Below are 19,565 nucleotides of genomic sequence, written 5' to 3' on the forward strand. Positions count from 1 at the left end.
TTTGTCTCTGGCTTTTTCTTAGTTATAAGATGAAGTTATACTGCATATTTCTGGGGTTTGTGTGTTACTAACAATAACTAACTTTTTTGTCTGGGTCTGGAATGCCTCTGTTACTGGGATTCCTTTGACTCTTAGCACTCTTAGAAATCTTACTGTCCTTGAACTCTCCATGCCACTGATTTATTTTGTGTCTTTTTGTCGTGGAAATTTCTATAAACCTGACTTGTAATTTAGTTTCCTACCTATCAACTTCCTACGTATTTACAGTGGAATTTGTGCACTTTATTTTGAATGTTAAGAAGAAAGAAAACTTTTTAGGCAAAATTCTTTAATGCTGTTTTTCTTAACCTTCTAACTGAAGGTTCCCTTCACTGCCAGCTTCCTCTGCCCATGAGGAACAATTCTGACAACATTCATTTGTGTGGAGTAAGCTTATTAATCTCTGGCACCACATCTTCTCCTTCCCCCCCTTTCCTTCCCCCTTTTCCCTTCCCCCTTTCCTTCCCCCTTTTCCCTTCCCCCTTTCCTTCCCCCTGTCCGTCCCCCTTTTCCCTTCCCCCTTTTCCCTTCCCCCTTTCCTTCCCCCTTTCCTTCCCCCTCTTCCCCCCTTTCCTTCCCCTCTTCCCCCCTTTCCTTCCCCCTTTTCCCTCCCCCCTTTCCCTCCCCCTTTTCCCTCCCCCCTTTCCCTCCCCCCTTTCCTTCCCCCCTTTCCTTCCCCCCTTTCCTTCCCCCCTTTCCTTCCCCCCTTTCCTCCCCCCCCTTTCCTTCCCCCCCTTTCCTTCCCCCCCTTTCCTTCCCCCCCTTTCCTTCCCCCCCTTTCCTTCCCCCCCTTTCCTTCCCCCCCTTTCCTCCCTCCCCCTATTCCTAGTGAACTTGAACATCAGATAACAAATAGACCACTAAGTGGGATCACTCCTGGTTTTGGTGCTTTTTTTTCTCCTTGTTTGAGCTTCATTATTTCTCCTAACTTCTTGTCAGCATGAGCATCAGTAAGGAGATAGGCACAGCAGGAAGCAGGGGTTGTGCCATAGGGATTATGCTCCAGGGGATGCTGCATGCTGTTTTCCAATATGATTAATCAGGTGAAATGCACAGAGCTTTATAGTCTGAAGAAATCTGTTTTGAAAGGAGGTCTGTTTGGTTACGACTGAGTTTGGAAGCTGAGGATTTCCCCTTCCTCCACAGGAAGAGATTTCAACAATTAAAGGACAAGGGGGAAATACTTATAAGTAATACTAAGGCATGAAAGTGGGAAAGGTAGGCAGGCTCAGCAATCAGGCTTTAATTTTTATGCTGCAGATCTGGGGAGGGGGGGAGTATGGTAGGGCTTTTGTAGCTTAAGGCAAATACAGACTGCAAATTGCCCTGGGCAGAGCTCTAGTGTTGGTAGTGATGGAGGACTTGGCTTTTGGAAGGCAGTAGCATCACCCGCAAGCCCCACTGTACCCAGAAACCTGCCGGCCAAATGTGGCCACGGGGAGTCATGGTCACGGTGTGCAGGAGGAGAGGTGCATCGGTCCCACTCCATATGAGAAGTCCCCAGCATAGGGTTGAGGTTGGTTCGTTAGTTGGTTTTCAAAGGTGATGAGCATGAGTAAAACAAACTGTGGCACTGTGATGACATGGGGCTTACAAAACACACACCATGGCAGCAGTGGCTGTCCCTCCTGTGGATTAGGATTTCATTTATGTAGTTAGGCAGCATAGTCTAGTGGCACTTTGCAGGGCTGAAGTAACTTCCTGGAGAAATCAAAACACTGGGAAGCCATGTTGGGAAATAGGGCATCAAGAGGCCCTGTAGGAGATGCAGACATGCCTGCCTCCAGTTGTCTTTCTGCTATTATGATCTTGGAGGGTCTCTGTGCAAGAAGAGCCCATGCTGGGGTCAGGATATGCTGTGATTTACCTGGGAAGTGCCTGTGGTGTTTTCATTCCCAGTGCCACTGCACAACAGCGTAGGCTATCCTGGGAGCCATCCACCAGAAAGGTTTGTTATTAAACACAATTTAATTGATTCTTTATTTGAAGGACTGGAATAAGGGCATTTCCAAGAGTCAGGAACAGCTCAACAAGAAGGATTAGTAGTGTCCTATCATTATTTGTTTTATCATATGTGGAAGTGAAAAATAAAAATTCTTGCATGTGGCCCAGTTTAATTTTAGGTCAGAGAAAGCTCTATATCCTTCCAATTTGGCTATTTTAATTGTATTATGAAAATACCCTGCAGGTTTGGCCACTTTATGACCAGATCAACTTTATTATAAAGTATGTCATTCATTTAAGGATTTTTTTTTTTTTAAAGGGAGAAATATGGAAATGAACAGCTCTGCTTTCTTTAGCTCTCTAAAGTACAAAACCATTTTTATTTTAAATTTGTAAAAAGAATTCTTTCTCTCGTATGGGACCCTCTCTGCCAAACCAGGCACCTCAGCACAGTTACAGACATAAACCTATAAACCTTTCCAAATGATTCTAGGTAGCTTGAAATGAGGTCATGTGGGTGCCATGTCTTTCATTATAGAACTTTGTAGGAAAAATACTGATGGGAAAGAAAAAATCTTCTTCTGTTTTGAGAGGAAATGCCTTTATATATATACTGACAAGAGTAGAAGGGGCCAATGAGAAAATAGAAATTATTAATAGTTTTTAATAAGTATTTACATGTATTTTAGCAGGACTGTACAAATATAAACCAAGTTGCTTTGCCACCTGCAAATAAATCGTCTGGCTTTATTTTTAATACCTATGGGTAGATAGCACAGGGAATATTGCTGCTTATGTGTATCCTAATACATGGAAATATTTTCATTGCTGTGTTCATTTGAAAACTGTAATTGTGCTGGAAAAAAAATTATTGGGCAGACTGAGGTAGCACATGTATGCTTATTTCTAACATGCCTAAAACTTTTGGGATCCTGGTTCCTAAACAGACCAGTGTACCTGCTGGATTCTGTTTGGTTTTCTTGGGGTTTTGTTTGTTTATTAATAGGGGACTGGAAGGTGTATTGGATGTAAACCATCAATGCAAGTAGCTCTTCAGCGAACTTTTCCATTAGTTTGTCAAAAAAGTTCATGGTTTTGTAGTGGTATGATTTTTAAAAGATTTGGCTCTGTTCAGTGATTAATGTGAAACAGCTGGTCCTGTCTTACCTTTGTCTTCTAAGGTTCTTATCAGTGGGGAAGTGACAGTAAATCATGGTATCAACTCAGTGCAATTAGAAGTTCTTTGTCAAGATTTATACACCTACTCACAGACTTTCTGTGCAAAGAGGACCTTGTCTCTCAGTGATACCTGCAAGAGATTTCCAAAAGTGAAGCAGCCTTCAGTGCACTAGAAAGCTCAGTTGGGAAGCAGGTAATGGTCCAGCAATACTGACTTAAAAACTGCTGAATCTGCTCCCGTCATAGCAAACTGCTGGGTAATACATTAGTCGATGTGGTCTTCACTAACCATGTAGTGCTGTTTTTTTCTTTTTTTGTGAGAGAGGTCCTATGTATATACAATCATGAGCATGAAACTGTGTCCGCAGAACCAACAGAGAAGTCTGCACCGTTGGGTCCAGCAGAACTTGGATCTGGTCATCAGAGGCTGCTGGTGTCAGCTAATAGTATGCATGCAAGGAACAAAATTGTGCCTACATGATTGGTTCGATAGTTTGTTTCAAGTGCAACTCACAAGTGGTTCTGAGGCAAGCAGTAGGACAATGGTAAAGCAAATAATACATCAAGATATACAAATACTAAGACTGATGTAAGTGTTCCCAAGTCTCAATGGCTGCATTTGTGGTTATTTGACGCTGACATAGAGGACGATGTACAGTCAGACCAGAATACTTGGACAATTACATTGGGCAAGTCAAGTCGTTTTGAGAAGTCATTCTGTCTAAGTCATCCTGAAGGCTTCATGATTAAAATATGAATCAAGACACAAGTCTCCAAATGTTCTAGATAGCACTTGGGAGGGAGAATTAGCATATACATTCTGTATGGGAAATGGAAAATGTAGTTATTTAAATCAGGCATAAACAATGTTCTGGGTGGCTTCAGTTTTGCAGAAGTATCATGCCTGGGATTTTGTATTTCATCTTAGGTCATAAGGCAACTCCTCACCTAGTGGAGATCAAAAGTGTTCCACTGTGATCAGTAGAAGGATCACAGATTTCACCAGCTCATGATGTCAGCTTGAACACCTACTGAGGAGATGGTTTGGCCCACCACTGTTTGAAACAGACATGGGTAAATACATTTTTCAAAAGTGCCTTTTATTTGCACAAGTGAGAGATGGGTGTTTTGAGTTCTTTCCAATTATAGGTCTAAAGTGTAAAAGCCCCTGCGTTACCATTTCTGATTTTGACTTTTCCATTCACAAGAGAAAGTCTGAGCTCTCTGAGGATATGCTAACACATGGAGACCAATTATTTGCTCTCGTTTTAGCTGTACAGGCTATCAAAAAGTAAAATAACACAACACACCCTGGCTTCAAGGCATGTGAAGTAAAACATGTGCCCAGTACTTTATACACAAAGTGAAGAAAATGTTTCACGAGAAAGGCAGTACTTTAGTATTTGACACTGGTAAATAAACATTGTGGTAACTTTGACCAAAAAAGACTGTATTTTTTCAGTCACATGTGATGAATATTATTCTTTTATGAGACTGTTTCACTAACACTGCACCACATATGATACTCCAGAATAATTAGCCAGTGAGGCGTATTTTAAGTGAGATGAAGGAAGGGCAGCATGACAGTGTAAATACCCGAGCTTGTAAGTGTGCTGTGTGTGTTCTGTACAATGGCTATTTCTGAGGTCCAAGGCCAGCAGTCCTCGCTGTGAGCAGAGTACTCTGCGTGCTGGAGGACTTGGAGGCAAAACTACTGTCTCCTAAGATTGCTACAGGTGTCTGAGAGGAGGGCTGGGGCAAGTGCATTACACAAAGGTGGAACAAGACTTTCCTCTGTTCCTGGAAACTTCTCTGCCCCACCTCCATCAGGGCTTGGGGAAACTTAAAGGTCCAGGGTGAGAACCCAGAGGGGTTTGCCAAGAACTAGGCAGGCCTGCAGTTGAGATGGATCAATAGCCTACACCAGTGACTATGAACTGGTACTTGGACATTGGAAGTAGGATGGCTAATCAGAGATTCTAGCCACCAGGAAGCTGCAGAAACATGTACCTGTGTTGCGACATCAATGTAATAGGCACAAGACTGGGTTGGAGTATCTAGACAAACTGCTGTCACCTCTGCAGCTCCCTTTGATGTGCAGAGAATTAAATGCCTGTCATTCAGCAGGGTTTTCAAGCAGCCTTATCATGAAGTGCAGCTCTAATGCTAGACCAGGGTCGTTCTCCTTTCCTGGGCTCCCTGTTCTCCCTCTCCCTCCTCCTCTTCTCTCCCTACTTCCTGTGCAAGGTCTGGCAATGAGATGGTGCAGCTGCTGGCAGCTCCAGTGGCTGGGGAGGAAAGATTTGGGGCTTCACCTTTGAAAGCCCAGGACTGTAATTCAGAAGAACCTTCTTTTCTCCCTTGCTTGAAGCCAACCAGCTTATTCTATTCAGAGAAAATTATATTGTATTTTTTAATTGAAAAAATCTTTGCTGACCAAATGGGTTTGCCGGTGTTCTGCTAGCTCCAGTAACACCACCATGTGGAAAGCGATCAGCCCTGGAGTTCCAATAATATGTGGAGCTGTAGCTTTGCTTTGCAAGCGGACAGGGTTGTAATAGTGTCTGCTGAAACTGTTCCTGCCAAAACAAACACCAGGAGAAATCTCTTTTCCGTGTACCAAAGTCTCACTTTAGCATTTGCTAGGGAACACATTTTACTTTTCCGGTCTTATCTTCTGCCTGTGTCAGACAAATATGGCACTGCAGATAGGTAACTATCAGTCAACATCTTGGTACTGGAGGTCTGCCTGACAAGTTGTGGGCTGCAATCATCTATGCAGTTTTCTCTGTATGTTTGGGGAGGGCTTTACTCTTTCGTTTCAGCGCTTTTATAAGAGCTCAGGGCTGGGGCCTGCATTTTTCTGCAGTAAGCTCACAAAGCTGGATTCCCCTCGGACTTGCAAACCTTGGCCACATTCATATTTTACATGAGCCACTGCGCAGCTGATTATTCTGGTGTTTATTTTTCTTGATTTGAAATAATTCTTATTTCCTTCTGAGGAAACTTTGCCTGTTAATGACTGCTAGCTGTAACATGCTGGCAACTATCCTCAGGTCTTCTCCCATGCCTCCGTCTCACCTCATCCATCACCTCCAGACATGAGGTCAGAGGTTGCCGTTAAGTGGGGGAAAAATCATGCTTTTGAGGAATTGAATTGTTTTGCTTAAAAAATTTGTCCTGAGGTTAGCTATTCAAGCCTCCTTGGCTCAAGTGGTCTTCTCTCCCATAGGAACAGAGATCCCAAATTTCCCAGCGGTGAGGTCATAGCTTTGGGCATACTGATACCAAAAGCACATGCTATATCATACTGACTGACAATAATTAGGAGATGCTCTGTGCAGTTGTGTCACTGTATTTATCCTTGTGTCTTTGGGGTGGGGAGGTGTGTGTGTATCTCTGTGTGTAGTTACAAATGTCTGTGAAAGTGAGATGAAGAATCTGCATCCAGATCTGTCCCTCGCTGCTACATGGGTTTGCCCCTCCAAAGCTGTACCCAGAGCCTGGATCCCAGGAGGAACTGGAGAGGTTCTTCCCCCCACCAAGACAGGGGAGTAGCTGGGAGCAACACCAAGCTAACAGTAGGTTTCAGATGTATGAGAAAGACTTTTCCCATAAATTGAAGCAGGCTCAGGCTGTTTTGGAGATTCACATGTGGTTAGAAGTGTTGGCAGGCAACATCTAGGATGCAATGAAAAAATGCAGACTTATGATATTTGCATTTCAGTCTTGTGGAGCAAAGTTTGATTGCTTTTGACTAAAGCTGACCTGTTTTGCTGGTTTGACTAGGCTAGCTGGCCTTCTCAACTTCTGGGTTATCATCAGCCTCAGGAAGTGGAAAATAACATGAGTGTACACCATATTTAGCTGTTTAATTTATCAGTCATTCCCAGGAAATGCTGTCATCCATGCAGACGGGTAAGTATAGCATGGAAGCATGGATTTAGGCCATGGTGTCTTAATTTCCCCCAGATCTTTTACTTTATTGGGAACAGGAAATTCCCTGAGTTACTTTTCAATCATAAATAATATAAAATTTCAAAATGCTTTATTGAGTTCCAAACTCAAAGTACCATTCTCATTTGACTATGCAATTTGTAGCTGAAGCTTACTTGTGAGCCCACCAGCCCTAGGTTTCAAGGAATTTACCTTTAGGAAAAGCTCCCAGTCTTTCTAGGAGATAGAGAGAGCATTTTACATCCATGCAAAACACCAGATTATTTGGGATGCTAACCAGCAACCTTTGCCTGAGTAGCCATCACTCCTAAGTGATGAATGGTCACTTCGCTTTGATTTGACTTGCCAATTAAGACCTTGGTGACTATCCTATATTATTTGAGAATATACACATGAGCCTTCTTGAAACATAAGGGACTCCTGTGTTGTCTCCAAGTCTTTGATAAGAATTCAGATTTACCATCCACTACTGTAATGGAAAAAAACACTTGTAATGCCTGATAGGATAATAGAAATCCTGCCATGATCTGGTATTATTTAATCGGACTGTGAAGACAAGTCCTCCATTCCCATTTCTGCCTTCTCTCTCTAGTTCTTCATGTGGTATATGTAGTAATTCTTTTTTCTTCTCCATTTGCAGCTAGATGAAATGTTTCTTGATCACTGCTAAGCTGCTCGTGTCCAACATAGGTAATTATTTATATTTAATATTATTTGTTTTCACCTAAATATTGGAAGACAATCTAAATCAAACTAGACATTGCCACCTAAATATCAAATACACATCAAACTTTCTACCTCCTGTAGTCTGCTCACATCATGAAATGCTTTCTTTTGTCATAAGTCATGCCGCTCTCTCTGATGGCTTGGTGCTTGATTTATGAAAATCCACATAGTTCTAAAGTGTTACAAAGGAGACATCATGTCAATAGCTACGTGCAACGCAACAAACACTTGGAAGTCAAACATGTACTAACAGATGACATATACAGGTGTTGAACACTCAGCAGATGGTGGCCAGCTTCTGATTCCACTGAAGTTTTTGTTTTTTTTTTCACTAAAATTGGAATTTAACACAAATAATCTTTTAAATTTTCAAAGGAATGGAAGGTTTTCTCAAGTTGAAATGCAGGTAACAGAGAACAGGCTGATAATATTTATACAAGCTGTCAAGTTAAAGGAATTTTTTATCTAGAATTATTTTTTTTTAATGTGCTGGGCAATTTTTGCCTACCTTTGGGTTGACAGAGTGGCCTGGAGAAGGTGAAGAAGGTCTATTAGGTTTTCCATGGATAATCAGTTGCAGAAATATTTTTAAACGAAACAGATCCCTTCAGGATATGAGGTGGAAATTACAATACATTATTTTTGTTGACTGGAATTACCTCTTTAATTACCTCTTTAATATGGCTTCTTAAAAGAAAAGTTTGAAGAAGCACTCTGTGTTATTGGAAATCTCATGATTGCATGAGGAGAATGCTGGAGTATTCCTATGGTACTTTGATATCATCCTAGTAAATGATCCAAGTGTTGAAATTCAGTGTGGAATGGTGGCTTTTTCAAAACCTTACCATGTGTTTCAGCCCTCCTGGCAAGCACAGCATTATCTGATGGTGTGTTGCTTGCTAAGGAATGGAAAAAGACAAGAGAAAAGAGAATGTGGGCTTTGTATGAGCTATGGTATTTGAACTAAAGCTGTAGCTGAATAGAAGCTTGCCTATAAGTTTACAAACATACAATTAAGAGCCTTACTGTTGTCTAAATCCTTTTCCTTGCCTTATAATTTAATGGTAAAAAGCATTACTGTTATTTTTGGACTTTCATAATAGATCTAGTAGCCACAGAGAGAGCCGAATGTCGTTCAATTATTTGTGAAACAAGTTATGCCCCTCTGCAAACTTCACTGTGTAATTTGCACTGGCTTTGCAGTTTACAAGAATGCACACACTGGTTTAAATACTCCCCTCTCCCTGGAATTAGAAGATGAAGTGGCAGAACTGCCATGCAAGTGGCTATGATTTTAGTGCAACAGTTGCAGCTCATTTTATCTCCCAAAGTCAGAAATAATTTGTCACAACAGTCTTCCATTTCAATCAGCAGTCTGTGCCTGTAATGAATAAAACATGGCTGTCAGAATTAAAAGGAATAGAGTTACGGTAACACACTCTGAGCACTGTTGAGTGCGATTCAATAAAATTATGGATTTCTCCCCATTTATGACTTGCGGTTCATTTTGTTTAACAAATACAGTAGTCAGTTTTTTGTTACACTGGTTGTCTACCCAAAGCAGACAGCCTTTGAATAGTCCCCCTTGACATTTTCATTTGGTTTCTGTGTGTTTGCATGCTGGTTTTATATGTATTTTCCTGGTTGCACAGTATAGATACCATTCAGCAGCACAGCCACAGTTGCCACTGGACAGCTTCATCATTTCTGCTTATGTCTGCATTTGCCTCAGCCTCACCCAGCTGAAAAATGCATTCTGTTCCTCCAAATGACGGTGTTTGGAAATCTGGCCAGGGCTTTCTACAGCGCCAGGCAAATCTCGAAGCTGACCCTGAAAACTTGCTGTTATCAGTTCGTATCAGATGGAAACAGATCAGCTTTGCCCTAATTAATTGTTCTACACAATGGTGGTGAGATTTAAGAAGATATACGCAACCACTTTGAGTTGATCATACTAGCATCAATTCAGTTGAGCATGAAAGGGGAAGGCTCATCTGGAACAAAATGGTGTCCATTAAGACCAGTAAAGTGAAGTTTTTATGCCAAAGGAAATTACCTCACGGTAGGTAAATTTCTGCCTCATTCCATGGGAGGGTGCAACAGGGTGATGGTGTGCCCTTCCAGTCTCTGGTACAGGGCTGGCTCTCGTCCCTGTGAGGTTCCCAGCTAACCTGGGGGAGTAAGGCTGTGTTGGAGAAAAGACCCTTTCTACTCCTCACACCCTGGCATCCTTGCAAACTCATCTGGACAAATGCAATGGAGATGTTATGACTTGGATCCTGCACCAGGGTTCATGGGTTACAGGGATAAACCTGTCCTGAGGAGGACACTGATCCTCCAGAGCTTCAAATCTGTCCATTAGCTTTGCTTTCTTCCTACCTCACTCCTCACTGCTCAGCTGCGTACGAGTGCCTCCAGGATCCCAGCTTCTGGGCCTCTGCCTGGATTCCTGTGCCTTAGAAAAGTCCGTGTAGGGAGCCAAAGCCTCTGCTAAAAATCATCTTCCCTGTGGATCTGCTTGCTGTGAAGGACTGTGTAGAATGCATGCTGTGACAATATTTATGAAAGAGTATTAAACAAGTGAAAAGTAAAGGCATGAATGCCTGTTTGCATATGTGTAGGAAAGAAAGAAGGCGTTGGTGTTGGCATCCCTCATTTGAAGTATTGCCATGGCCTGTGTTCAGCTGATGCTCTGCAATGCCTTCCCGTTGACCTGAAGCACTAATGCCAGCTGAATATCTAGCCCAGCTCTCAAACCTTTTTTTTGTGTTTCCGCTACCAGTGCATAAAAAAACCTTCCTGTAAATGGTGGCACCAGCACACAGCATAGTGGGCATATGGGCAGTCCAGTTTTCAGCACGCATCGGTACACACTGTTGACAACTGCATCACATGTGGAAAAGGGGGCTGAAAGAGAGAGGCAAAGAGGTTTCTCAGACACAGAATAGAACTTTCTGGTGTTTTGCCTTCTCCCCTTGTTTAGTTTCCATTTGCTGTCAAGGAAAGTGCTGACATTACTCCAGGAGGACTTGTTTCCAGTTGTGCCTGTGCTGATCGACAAGATTGAAGCAGGTCAGCTAAGCTTTATCATGTCCTTCAACAGTGTCTGTAATGAGGCAGGGGGAACACACTGGGAATTCAAGGAGCAGAGGTTTTTATCTGTCTCTTTGATGCTTGATTGGCAGTAATACAGGAAAATAAAAAGCTATATAAACAGAAAGTACTAGGGTGGTTATACCACACCTTAATGCTACTTTGTGCTTGTGCTACAGATTTGCATGAGGCACTTACAGCATTAAAAAGAAAACAAACATGGAGGGGAGCATTTATAACATGCTTCATTTTCTATGAAAGCAAATAGTAAGCAGGCAAAACCATTGCTGACAGGATTAAAAACATGCTGGTAGCATCATCTGAGTTGCTTTGAAATGCCTGGGGAATCAGGCATATAAAATGGAACGTGTCATCTTGGGTCCTCTTTAGGTCTGCTTCTCCCTTTCAGACTAATTGTGCTCGGGACAGCCAGCCAGACCTGCTATGGCTTTTTGGACTGTTAGTCTGTCTGCTCTCTCTTTTTCTTCTAGGTGCTGATGCTTGGTGTGGTTCCCTCTGTTTTTTTACTTATTTCTGAGGACTTAATACACACCTACAGAAGAACAGGGCAGCCCTGAAAACAAAAGTGTGTGGTATTTGTTTTTCAGGGTTACAAGCATTGCTTTCTGCATTGTGGGTGTGGGTGGCATCACTATTTGCACAGGTCCTTTGCCTTTTTTTTATATACTTAATTATCCATCCTCCCTTTGTGAATCTACAGGGGAAAACTGTTTCGTGGTTTGTGGTATAAAAGAAAAATGGTGTAGGAGTCCTACAGTACTGGTTTGATATATACTAGAAAGGTTTTAGTTTTATTAGGGATCTTAAATAGGGATCCTGTGAGTCGTCTATTTTATATCTTTCTTTTTTACGTACAGATAGTGTGAATACCACTGAAATAAATTTTGAAAAAAAACCCCAACAGCTATGCTGTGGTTAATTTTCCTCCCCACTATATCTGTATGACCATGGATAAATGGGTTTGTCACTTGTTTTAAAAAAAATCTGCAGAATTCAAGGAGAGAATGGTAGGGGAAATAATTTTCAGGGGACTTTTCACTTTAAGCCTGGGCATGTGTATAGAAAATGCTGTGTAATGTAATCACTGTATCTTAAAATACTCAGTAATCAGTAGTTGGAGCAGAGAACATAGCTCAAATGCTCTTCAAATGCAAGCAGAGGAATAGCTAAAAACCAGCATGCTCCATTACAATCACATTTAGGAAAATGCTTTTCCATGTGTGGCTCACCATGTTCTTAAAATAGAGGACGCATGACTTCCTAACATTTCCTCTCACAGTTGGGACAAGCACCTGGCTGTGGGTAACCGTGGAGAAGGGAAGGTAACGTAGATGGAAAAAGGAGAACACTGTGGAGACATGCCAGATGCAATGACCTTATTTACTTTTTTTCTCCAATTTCTTTCTTTGGGCTACAGCCACCTCTTGCAATCTGCTGCTAAGGGACTCAGAACAGCAACAGCAGGAAATTCCTCCAGGCTTTCCTCTTGCTGTGGTTGCTGGTGCTCCTTCTTACCCAGAGACTGGTGCTGTGCACCAGCTCTGTGCTCCCAGGTAGTGGTGGACTAAAAAGAAGCATTGCCACATGGAGAAAGCTTTCATGTGGAGCAGCCCTCTATCTGGGTGACATCAGTTGCCAACTAAGGGTCACTGCAGTTTGTTACTCATTACATTGGCTCCCCGTGAAATATGAAGTTGTAGTCAATGTGTCAGTGTTAATCTCCAGGATTGTCAGGACTTGGCAGAGCCGGCCGAGGCAGTGCCTGCCTCCTGGGAGTGATGTCCTGGAACAGCTGCTTTCCCCAGAAACTATGAAGATGTCACTTTTGAGGTTGATGGTGGAAGTGAGGGGAAGACGGGGGCTTTTGTGGCTTTCAAGATGTCCTGGCTCCCAAGTGGGAAGGTTGGAAAGGCTGGGACCTCACAATGCATGGCGCAGCATGGACCCCCTGGCTCATGGACACAGCCCACCATAAGAAGGGGCCTGATGGAGACAGAGGTGAAAGGAAGAGTGGTGTAGAGAATTCAAGAAAAGGAAGGGAATTTAAATATTTGTGAAAGATGGGTATCCTATGTAGCCAGTTTGGAAGAGAAGTTTCTACATTTTATGTTACTGCATTGTATTTTGGTATTTACAAAAGGATCTGGTTTTCAAAAGTGCTAAAAGCTCTGGTTTGATACAATGATGTCAAACCTTCAAAGTTTAACATCAGGCACACCCTTTGGAAAAGCTCAGTTTTGCTCTTAATTGTGTGGCTCAACCAGTGTCAGAAAACACTCTTTGGAGCAGTTTGTATCTTCGGAGGCATTCAGCTACTCTCGGTTCTTTTTTATTAGTAGGTGGATTCAGGGAAGAAATTCTCAAGTTAGTGGAGTCAGGGCTCAGCTTTCATTTGTTTTCCTTATGCACTATTCTTCCACTGACAGAAAATGCTTGTTGCTATGTGAAGACCTATTGCACAGAAATTTGAGCTTTGTCCTGTTAAGAGTTGGAAAGCTGATGCATTGCAGATACATCATCGAACCAAGTGTGTTACTGAAGAGTTAAACCCTTGTTTTGTGTGCTTCAGCTGAAAAAAAGGACCAAGTGGCTTTTATTAATAATATGGATTTAATTATGGATCTGAGAGTTGGGAAAAAAGTAATAAAGGAAAATATTTTGGATGAAAACCAAATGCACCTAAAAAGTTTTTACATTGTTAAGATCCTGAGGGAAAACAGAGACATGAGATATCATCATGGGGAGAGATGCTTGTGGCAAGTCAGGAACAAATATGGAAACACATACGTAAAATATCTGTTAGACATGAAGTAAATGTGTCTCCATTGTGAGTAGGTATTTGAGCTCAAGGCAAGGACTGTCTCTTACTTTGTTTTTGACCATGAGCAAAAATTATGGGGACCTGATTTACCATTTCCAGGTGGGGTCTTAAAGACAGCTCTAATGTAAGTAATGAGTAATATTAATAACTCCTGAATGTGAATCTGCAGCCCTTGGTCACAGGAGAAGCATTCCTGACTTCTGAGAAGGTTTGTTGGCCATCTGTGGACAATCTAGACATCTGGTTGTGCTCCAAGAAGATCAAGTAGAAAACCAGGTCCCCTGTTCTGCATTTAATTACTGCTAAGAAGTTGAGTGCATTGTGATGCAACCTTTGCAAATGCCACTGGTGATTAGGCTATTGCAATACTATTTAAATATTGCAATATGATGCTCCATCTTAGATTTAACTGGGAAGTACCAATGCAGGATTTGGCAGCTTGGTTTTGGGTTTGCTTCTAGGATGCATTTCTTGAGGAGCTTGTGATGTAAATGCTTAGCTGTTCATTCTGCAAGTTACTGGGTAGAGTTTTCCTTTTAAATAGCCTGAGACCTATCTCTTGGCCAGCAACCCCTCCTTTCTGTGCTGGAGTGCCATGGCAGAGGAATGAAGGATGTAGACTCATTTGGAAGTACCAGAAGAGGTTAAAACAAGAGGACTTTCCCATGAAGATACCAGCCTTGGCCCTTGTTCCCGTCTCTGGATTTGGAAAACTCTAGTTTATTGAACTTAAATATGTGTTCAAAGGCCTGTTGATTTCTTAGTTTTTTGAGAGAGTAGAAAAATTTACCAGTGGAGCACACTCAACAAAACTGCTGGGTGCTTGAGTATTCACCAATTTCACAGAATTATAGAATGGTATGTGTTGGAAGGGATGTTAAGGATCATCTAGTTCCAACCTCCCTGTCACAGGAAGGGTCATCTTTCATGAGATCAGGTTGCTCAAAGCCCCATCCAGTCTGGCCTTGAACACTTCCAGGGATGGGGCATCCACAGCTTCCCTGGGCAACCTGTTCCAGTGTCTTACCACTCTCACAATAAAGAATTTCATCCTAATATCTAATTTAAAACTAGCTTCTGTCGGTTTAAAGTCATTAGTCCTGTCTTATCACTATAAACCCTTGTAAAAAGTTCCCCTTTAGGTACTGGAAGGCTGCTATGAGGTCTCCTTGGAGCCTTCTCCAGGCTGAGCAACCCCAACTCTCTCAGCCTGTCTTCATAAGAGAGGTGCTCCAGCCTCTGTTCATCTTTGTGGCCCGTTTCTGGACTTACTCCAACAGGCCTGTGTCCTTCTTATGTTGGGGGCCCCAGAGCTGAACGCAGTGCTCCAGGTGGGATCTCACAAGAGCAGAGTAGAGGGGGAGAATCACCTCCCTCAACCTGCTGGTTACGCTTCTTTTGATGCAGCCCAGGATATGGTTGGCTTTCTGGGCTGCAAGTGCACATTGTTGGGCTGTGTTGAGCTTTTTGTCCACCAACAGCCCCAAGTCCTTCTTGCTAGGGTTGCTCCCAATGCATTCTCTGCCCAGCCTGTATTTGTGCTTGGGTTTGCCCTGACCCAGGAGCAGGATCTTGCACTTGACCATGTTGAACTTCATGTGGTTTACTTGGACCAACCTCTCAAGCCTCTCAAGTACCCTGTGGATGGCATCCCTTTCCTCCAGTGTGTCAACTGCACCACACAGCTTGGTGTCATCAGCAAACTTGCTGAGGGTGCACTCAATCCCCCTGTTCATGTCACTGACAAAGATGTTAAACAGTGCTGATCCTAGTACCAACCCCTAAGGAATGCCATCACTGGTCTCTACTTGGACATTGAGCTGTTGACCACAACTCTTTGAGTGTGACTGAGAGGACCATCCATCAAATCCATGTCTCTCCAGTTTAGACAAGGATGTTGTGCAGGACAGTGTCAAAAGCTTTGCACAAGCCCAGGTAGATGATGTCAGTTGTTTTTCCCTGATCTGTTAATGCTGTAACCCTGTCATAGAAGGCCACTGAATTTGTTAGGCACAATTTTCCCTTAGTGAAGCCATTTTATTTGTCACTAATCATCTCCTTATTTTCCATGTGTCTTAGCATAATTTCCAGGAGGATCTGCTCCATGATCTTGCTGGGCACAGAGGTTAGATTGACTGACCTGTAGTTCCCCAAGTCTTCCTTATTTCCATTTTTAAAATTGGGGGGGTATGTTTCCCCTTTTACAGTCTGTGGGAACTTCACCTGACTGTGATGATTTCTCAGATATGACACATAGTGGCTTAGCCTCCAGTTCTGTCAGGATCTGTGGATGCATCTGATCAGGTCCCATGGAATTGTGCACCTTCAGGTTCCTCAGATGGTCTCACACCTGATCTTCTCCTACAGTGGGCAGTCTTTCTTTCTCCCAGTCCCTCACTTTGCCTTCTGTGACTTGGGCCATGTGGCTGGAGCACTTGCTGGTGAAGATCAAGATGAAAAAGTCATTAAGTACCTCAGCCTTCTCCATGTCCCAGGTAATCCAGTCTCCTGTTTCCTTCAGGAGAGGGCCCATTTTTTCCCTAATCTTCCTTTTATCACTGATATACCTATAGAAGCTTTTCTTCCTCTCCTTGATGTCACTCACCAGATTCGATTCTGTCAGGTCTTCAGCTTTCCTAATCTGATCCCTGGCTGCTTGGACAGTTTATCCGTATTCCTCCCAGGCTACCTGTCCTTGCTTTCACCGTCTGTAGTGTTCCTTCTTGTGTTTTATTTTGTCCAGGATCATCTTGTTCAACCATGCAGGTCTCCTGGTGTTTTTGCCTGACTTTGTTGGGACACATCACTGCTGTGCTTGGAAGAGGTGATCCTTGAATATCAACCAGCTGTCTTGGGCACCTCTTCCCTCCCGGGCTCCATCCCATGGTACTCTACCAAGCAGCTCCCTGAAGAGGCCAAAGTCAGCTCTCCCGAAGTTCAGGTTAGTGATCTTGCTGTGCATCCTCCTTGCTGCCCTAAGGATCTGGAACTCCACCATTTCATGGTCACCGCAGCCAAGGCTGCCCTTGAGCTTCGTATTCCCCACTAGCCTCTCTTTGCTGGTGAGAACAAGGTCAATATGGGAAGGGTCAACATGGACTTTGAAAAAGGAAGCTTGGCTGTACAAACCTGATAGCATTGTCAAAAAAGGCTTAGAGATATGTGGGTAAGAGTCATCACATTGGCTGATTATTGTTAGCTTTCCAGAGTCTTTTGACAGACTTTTCCACCAAAAACTTTTGAGGAACCTAATACAAGACAGAAGATTCTTACATGGATAAAGGGTAAGAATTGGAACATATGAATAAATCACCAGTTCTTGGAGCTGAGTGAGATCATCAGGGGGATTAAACGGCAATCTGTCATGCAATCTTTTATGTTCAGTGAGCACTGACATGAGAAAATTTGCTGATGAAACTGAATTACTCAAACCAGCAAAGATGAAAGACATCTGTGTAGAGTTGTAGAATGATCTGCCGGGTCACATTCAAGGTAGATAAGAATGAAGTGAGACAAACAGGGGCAAAACCAGTCTTAAATTAACCTGTTAAATGGCAGTTTCTTAGGTGGTGATAACAACTCCGGACTGAGATTGCGGGTATACAACAGGTGCATGACAATATCAGCTCAATACTCAATAGAGGTCAACGAAGTATACAAAATAGTAGCAGTTACTAAGGGAGAAAACAAAACAGAGAGCATAATTTTGCCATTCACCTAGATCTGGAAGGGTCTCAATTGTTTTAGTTCTTTCATATTGGGAAAGGTGCCGCAGAACTGGAAATAAGCCAGAGAAGGCCAGCAAGGGTTCAGAGAATCTTTCTAATGAGCTGTTGCTAATGATGTTAGGGACACCCCATGAGGTCAGTGGAGTGGGTCTGGCCTGGCATGCCAGGCCTTTCCCAGGCTCCGCTGAGGCTATGGCTAGGGCTAACGCCTGCCTTTTTTTTTTTTTTTTTTCCTTTCTCAGATTTGTCCCATAGCACATTTCATAGCACAGTGAAAGACACTGGTTTTTAAGGGATGTGAGGACAAGGCTGTAAAAATAAAAAGAAGTAATTTTGTTGAAAGTATCCACTGCACTATGTAGTGGCAGAATTAACCTTCCTCTAAAGAGGTCCATATTCTCTTTTTCAAAATCTTGTTTAAAAGCTAGTTTTCCACATCACTTCTCAGCCACAATCTCACTACTGTAAGCAAATTGCATGTAAAGCCTAGGAGTAGTGTGTGAACCACATTTTACACTGGATTGCATGTCTTCCTTACAAACCAGCAAGCTCCAGTTGCAGAAGTGAAGTTTTATGTCTCATCTTGGAGTAGAAAAAGGGAAAAGCTCAGGGCAATCAGCCATGTCTGGTGAACAGGAGGGACAGAGGAGGGAGAGCCATTTTTGAGGTAAAATGCCATCAGTTATACTGCCAAGATCTAAGGTCCCAGATGCAGAGGAAATACATTTCCCACTCCTCTTTTTTTTTAAATCTTGCAGCCTCTCTCTTTTGTTTTTTTAAATTGATTTTTGGCATAACATCACCCCTGGAATCCTGCCATTTACTGCTTTAAAAATTTCTCTTGAAGAGCAGGAGGGAGGCAGGGAGAAAGCAAAGCGTAGGGAGGGGAGTATGTAAACCTAATGGAGCTGATTGCAAGGGTATTAACATTTTTTCTGCAAAAATAATCTACAATTTATTTTTGTGATAAGTCCATTTTTGTCAGGCCGTGTGGGAGGGAAGATGATGACTGTTCAGTAGAGATTACTGGCTATTTCAGAGGAGCAACAGGACAGCTAGGCAGAAGTAAACATACTGGTATTTTATGGAGTTTCCTTAGAAGAAGGCTGTCAGTGTAACACGATCATTCCTTAAATCTTTAAAGCATCAAATGTTTATAGTTAAAAAGATGCAACCATAGAAATGTAGGTATATTAGAGTAAAATTCTTCTTGTTTTGAGCTGAACGGTTTCTCAGATGCTGAGGAAAGGGCATGGACAGCACCCTCATTGTCCCCAAGCAAATTGCACCATCTGGTCTGCATTTGTCCCTGACAGTGATTTGGGCCAGGTCTCTAGCCAGTTTTCATTATTGTCCCCTGTACCTTGGGTCAGCTGGAATTGGAATAGCTTCTCCCTGCCAGCTTCCTCCATTTCCCACACACCTGCTGCCACCCTCATTTGGTGCCAAGCAGCAGCCCTGTGCAAGCTGGGTGACCGTCTGCAGCAAGATGGGGACTGGTGCAGGCTCATGCGGCACTCTTTCCTGCAGAATGCAGAGTAAAGAAAAATTATGGGAGCCCCTTTCTATGCCTGTGGCTCACTGCAAGTTTGAAAAGGATAGATATAAAGCAATACATGTCCAGTAGAGATATTTCTGGTCATTGATTCTGCTTCAGTGGGGAGCCCTTGGAAGGGTGGGCATGTTTTGGCACCTTACCAATAAAAGCCAGGGGCATGCATGCCAGTCGTTGGGATATAGTAGTGGTGGTGATGTGCTGCAGTATTAACAGTCAGGAATGAATAAGAGTGCCATCATCAGTTGCTGCTCTGTGCTCACCTGGAGGTAGAGTCCACCCTTCCCCATGCCCTGCTTTCACATTGCAGGGCTCTGCTGACTGCCGGCCAGGGCCTTGGCAGCTGCCTACACTGTCGTGCTGCTCTTTGTCCAGCTCATCATTTTCCTCTCCTAAAAAACAATGTACTTACAATTAATACTGGTAGATGCGGGCTTCCTCTTTTTTATTTCCTGTCGTAATTGGTTCATTCAGCTTTTCCCCAGCTGGTTTCAGCTGAAGC

General features: G+C 42.9%; 1 long non-coding RNA gene across 2 annotated transcripts in view; it reads left to right on the forward strand.

Annotated features, from left to right (window-relative positions):
- The window catches only part of LOC119141882, a 59,075-nt gene that overhangs the window by 15,101 nt on the left and 24,409 nt on the right, over positions 1 to 19,565 (forward strand). For both annotated transcript variants that reach the window (XR_005102072.1, XR_005102071.1), the window contains exon 2: positions 7,760 to 7,809. This is a non-coding gene — a long non-coding RNA (uncharacterized LOC119141882). The remainder of the gene's footprint in view (positions 1 to 7,759; positions 7,810 to 19,565) is intronic.

The sequence above is a fragment of the Falco rusticolus genome, chromosome Z, assembly GCF_015220075.1.
Source record: "Falco rusticolus isolate bFalRus1 chromosome Z, bFalRus1.pri, whole genome shotgun sequence".
In the NCBI taxonomy this organism is placed as follows: Eukaryota; Metazoa; Chordata; class Aves; order Falconiformes; family Falconidae; genus Falco; species Falco rusticolus.